Source organism: Rhinopithecus bieti, unplaced genomic scaffold (assembly GCF_001698545.2).
Source record: "Rhinopithecus bieti isolate Rb0 unplaced genomic scaffold, ASM169854v2 scaffold_13112, whole genome shotgun sequence".
NCBI classification, from domain to species: domain Eukaryota; kingdom Metazoa; phylum Chordata; class Mammalia; order Primates; family Cercopithecidae; genus Rhinopithecus; species Rhinopithecus bieti.
Genome location: NW_016807891.1, coordinates 796,957 through 802,451, shown reverse-complemented (window position 1 = coordinate 802,451; position 5,495 = coordinate 796,957). Strand labels below are relative to the sequence as shown.

The window sequence follows — 5,495 nt, the reverse complement described above, 5'->3', positions numbered from 1 at the left end:
GCATCATACATCATGCTTGACAAGACAGTCACAACAGAAGGTGTGCAAGACATGCAGAAACTCCTTGGAGAGCTGTCTCTTCACACTCACGCTGTGGCTTCTGCCCTGTGTAAGAACACTGGGTGCCAAGCGTGGCTCCTGGTGGTTCTGCACATCTCAATTTAGTTGGACCTGAGAATATCCCTCGGTGGGTATTGCAAGTACATGGTAGCAGACCACAAAGAGATACAGATGCAATGCTAAGTCTTTTATCCTGAAGATGATCAAGGGTCAATTTACTATAGTTCCCTAAGGAATAGTGGTTACTAGTTTAAGTGTGATGCCTTTTACATTTGAAAATGAAGTGTAGGTATAATACTAGCAAAGAGTAATAATATAATATCTTTTATTTCCACTATGCACCAGGTACTATATTTGGCTTTTTGTTTCTTCGTTTTTGGTAGTTGGCCCTCACAGACACATGTAGCCATATTTTTGCAGACAAGGAAATAGAGGGTCAGCAAGTCAGGAACTTTTCACCATCACACAATTAGGGAAAGAAGGAGATGGAAGGAGGGCATTCTCTGTGTCCTTCCACCTGAGCAGCTAACACTGATGGCCTTTCCACAATGCAGGCTACATAAAGTGTGTGTATTTCAGACTTTCTAAAAATAGAAGCAGGAAGAACGCAGAATGAAAATCGCTGGGGCTCTTGGCCTGTGTTGATTAGTACCTCTGACTGTTGATCACTATTCCTTTATATGTTTGCCTGGAAGATGACCTGACAACACCTGTCTACAGTACAGTATTGAGGCACACAGGACCTTGCATATAGAAGGGAATATTACAAATACTGCAGAGACACAAGGATTAGTTGTTTGTTTGTTTGATGTAAGCAGAGGTGAGCAATTTGCTTTTCGGATTCCAAAAAAGATTTTTTCTCCTTCTTTAAAGCAGCAATTCATGCCAGAGGCCTAAGTGGGCTGTCATTTTCTCTGAGTGTTTTCTTTTTGTCATAGGCACCACTCTACATTTCCTGGCTCAGTAGTGCATCAAACAAAGCAGGCTTACATGAAATGGAAGACAGAAGCTCTGCTGAGTCCAACTTATGCTTTTCTGGCAACAACTGAGCTCACTCGCTTAATACTTAGGCAGAGCACTGCATTGAGGCACAAGTGCTAGCCCAGCCAGGGATGCTCTTGGCCATAGCCGCACACGACAATCATCAGAAAGCCCTTTCACATTGGGCAGAATGTGTTTTTTAAGTCTTCCTTGGCGATTTTCACCTGCAGTCCAGGTTAGCCATTGTATAATTCGGACAGCATTGAAACCCAGGAAAATTAACCTTCAGTATCTAATATAATTGGGTTTATTCAAGAGTATCCTTTTCTGTAAAATAGACAGTTAATAAATTATCTAGCTTTGAAATCAGGTAATCCTAAATAATAGACCTGCAGTTTAAGAAATTCTGAGTTTTCCAAATTTCTTGATGACTATGATGTTTGGTTATTTGCAAATAGCTAGGCCTTTTAGAAAAATCTGAACTGTCTCTTTGGAAATTGTCAGTATCAAAATGGAGTCACTCATGTTAAAAAAAAATACAAAGAAAAAAAACCTCTAACAAATAGAGCTGAGGAAAGCTATGAATAGATAGTTCTGATGTTTGTATGCCTGACAATAAAAACTATCACAAAAGATTGCAGAAACCACACCCTTACACAAAGGCTTTCAAGAACTTACACCAAAAAGTACTTCTGCGAGGACATCACCCAACAACTGTCTGTCCAACCTTGGAGTAGCATCATCTTTGTTGTAGATCATTGTAGCCAAGAATAATCATTTTAAAATAATTATTTAATACTCCTCATTTTTTCTTTAAATCATATCCTTCCTTTACCTCCCTGAATGTGTGCATAGTTTACTAAGGCACGTGTGTGCCCTTTGCAGTGTCCCATGCCTCAATAAATATCTTTTACTTTTAGAGAGCCTCTCTATGTTTGCTATTTAGGTTGACACATCCATGTTCAATGTTTTTAAAATAATGTTAATTGTGTCAACATGGATGTTGTGATCACATACAGATTAATTATGATCAGGTAATGAGCTCAGTTTCTATCACCAACTTCAGCACTCTTCTGCTACCTCCTGCTGGAGATGATCATGCAAAGTGTTGTTCTTAAAAGTCTGGCATGCAAAGAGAGAAATAAAGAAATAGAATTGTGATTTAAAGGTTTGTTTGTTTGTCTTTTAAGGAACAACTTTCTGGGAGCCAAACATGCAACAGCAAATTCAACAGATCATTCAGCGTATTTAACTTCATGATCTTCAATGTATTACTTTGGTAGATTTAACCACATTTCCCAAGGACTGACAGGTTGATTTTTTGATTCACGATCTACTTATGCCAAGACCTAACAGAAACTTTTAAATCCCTGTTTATTTCATGAATCATCCTGTAAGACAATTCATGAAACTGACCGGTAAGACAATGGGTCAACGAAATTTGAAGTAAATTTGTACTCAATCTGTAGAATCACATCTTACAAGGCTCATCCATCCCAATGCCTGGAAGGAATCTCTTGTCACAGACTGCCTGCTGATGATGGGGCATGAAACAACTTATAAGAATATGGCAACATAGAGATTTGTGCTGGCTCTTTTAAAGTGCCGGCTCTTTTAAAAACCTAACTGTAATTAGTTTGTCTAATTGTTTAAGGTCAGAAGATCTTTGATATGCCAGCTCCCAGTAATTTCATTTCAGGAATAAAGAAAAGAAAAAAGAAAACTGAGATAAAGATATCGCTTCGCTTCCTGAAGCAAAATACTTGTCATATATTAGAAAATGGAAAAAGCATCAATTAATAAATAACTAACCATTGAAACTTACATCACAAAAAAGTTGTGGTTGTTTTATAAAAATGGAAATGTTGGATAACTATCAAAAATTAAGAGAAGAGAATAAATAATTTGATTGAGATGTTGAAAATAATTATTTAATACTATAATTATTCATCAATTCTATAAATGGTACCCTTTTTTTTCCAGGGAGTAACATCCAGAAGAAATGGTTAGTAACATTTCTTTACTGCTTGAGTACATTTTATCATCAGATGGCTGATCATATAATTGGGTTTATTCAAGTATATTTTTTCTGTAAAATATAAAGTGAATAACTTATCTAGTTTTAATAACAGGTAATCTTAAATAATAGGCCTTGTCCATGTCCATTCAAGTACTTGTTATACAAGCAATGTGTTTATACCCTTCACTTCGAACTGCATCAACTCAGTATCTTCATCTGTGTGCAACAGAAAATCCAGGGAGCAGCAGCTTAAACTCTAAGAGCATACACTGTTTACTTGAAGAGAGAGAAGGTGGTTCCAAGTGTTCTCCAAAGTCCCATGATGACAGGACGTGGGTCAGCATCTCTACAGCTCTCCTCCTTCTCTCTCATGGGTGCAAACTGGTTTCTCACATCTCAACATGCCAAGGCAGGAAGCTGGGATACAAGGGCAAGGAGAGAGCTCTTCTCTTCTATAGAGAAGGAAACATCTTTCCCACAAGCCTAGCACCCTGCCCTTCACTCTCCATGTGATAGGACCACAGAGCCCCTCCCAGCTGCAGAATGTTTGGGAAGAGGGTGCCTGGTTCTCTGGCCTCTGTAGCTGGAGAAAGTCACTGGAGAAGGACATGGGTATGGCCGATGGGTAGCCATTTCTATCGTGATACAGTCAAATAACAGGACTTTTAAATGGAAAGAATTTCTTGAGAATAGCAGAGCACACCACTATGCTTGAATAAAAATGGTAACTGGATTTCCTGAACTGTTAAATTAAACATGCATTGCTGATTTCCTCTTTCTGCAGCTGCTCTAACTATCTGTCTCTTCTGTCTGTGGCTCAAGATCCATCATCTTCAGAATATAAAATCCTTCTTATGATTTTATTTTCCCTTTGTTTGATGGTCCGTCCTTGCTTGCCTTCAATATTTTTGGCTTTCTTCCCTTGCTTTGCTGGGATGTGTGATTTATCCTATCACTGGAGAGCTCTGTGAGAAAGCACTGGATATTTATTCTCCTGCCTATGTCAGAAGCTCCAGGCAGGGCTGCCACGTCCCACAACTTCAGGGGAGCCATTCATTTCCATGTGTCTTGCACAGCCTGTGTGGCCACAAGTGGCAGCACTGAGTTTAGGCAACAGAGAAATGGTTTCACTGGAAAAGATAATTCCCCTTTCCAAAATAAATCTATTTTCAGCATCATCATTCCCACTGCCTCTACCTTCGCTTAAGACTTTTTGAGTCTTCTTTGATCATCATGATTGCCTCCTAAGTGGCCTCCCTGCAACCAGTCTTTCTTCCCTTCATTCTACCCTACAAATATCTATCAAAATGAGCTTACATGTCTGCTTGCCATCTACCCTTAGTGGCCTCTCACTATACGCAAGACATCAAAACTGCTTGGTGTGGCCTAAGGCTATTTTTTTGGCTTCTGCCTGAGTTATTGCTCTGTGCCCATGAGCCATCTCACCCTCACTCCAGCGAACTCCTCAGCTCCCCCATCCCTCCCTACCTGCTCTGCCTGCCCATTCCTTTACTAACTCCTGCTGCACGGATAACGTCCTGCCCAGTTGTCTGCTGAACTGTCCATCTTTAGTGAGCAGTGGGCATTTCCTCCTGGGGAGCACACACCTCAATTCTGCAAGCCAGCAGCACCCCAGTTTTGCTTTGGAGAATTTCACAGCTCCAATCATGTGCAGTCTTGGTGAAGAGCCGTCAAAGCGGGATGTCCTTTCTTGCCAAGGGTGAGACCCAAACCAGTCCAACCACACGCTCTCCTTGCACAGAGAGATTAGGGCCCCAACCCTGTGAAGCGGATGCACCTGGTGACTGGGCTCTGAGGACAAACTGTCCACCCTGGGTTCACTGCTGACCACCAAGCCCTCCCGGGGGCTCCCCAGGTCCTTCTGGCACATGGCTGCTTGGCGTCATCTCCTGCATTGCTCAAGTCATTCCTGTGCATTCCTTTTTGCACTTCTTTATTTCTTGGCCAACGTAGGAGTTTGTGGATTGTAATAAAATCCCACACTGGCTTCTGTCTGAAGGCTCAGGAGGATGGCATCTTCTAGGGAGGCAGAGCAGTAAGGAAGGAGTCTCATCCCCAGGCTCCTAATGCAGCAGAGTCTTACCTCGAACCCATGACTGCCACACTGCAGACTCTCTTAGAAAACAGAAATCAGCTTTCCTACTGGAGCTGCCATTACAGTGGATCTCTGCTCTTTCAGAGAAATCTAATCATGCAGGAGGTGGGGTAGGGGGATACGTTACGAGGAAGACTGGAAACAAATCATGGGGTAAAGGTGGTTGTGAGCCACCTGTGGAGTTTGGATCTCTGTGGGTCAGCAGCTGCTGTTTTCCAGCAGATGGAAGCAAGGTTTGGTTTAGAAGGAGAGTGGCCTCTGCCACATAGAGGAAGAGGGTCTGGAGGAAGACACCCTGGCGGCAGCGAAACGAAGAAG

General features: G+C 41.6%; 1 long non-coding RNA gene across 1 annotated transcript; it reads left to right on the top strand.

Moving 5' to 3' along the window:
• The first annotated feature begins 753 nt into the window (after window positions 1-753).
• LOC108536954 (uncharacterized) lies at window positions 754-4,245 on the top strand. The gene is made up of 3 exons (XR_001887673.1): window positions 754-870; window positions 3,025-3,173; window positions 3,291-4,245. It is a non-coding gene; the product is annotated as an uncharacterized LOC108536954 (long non-coding RNA).
• Window positions 4,246-5,495: the final 1,250 nt, after the last annotated feature.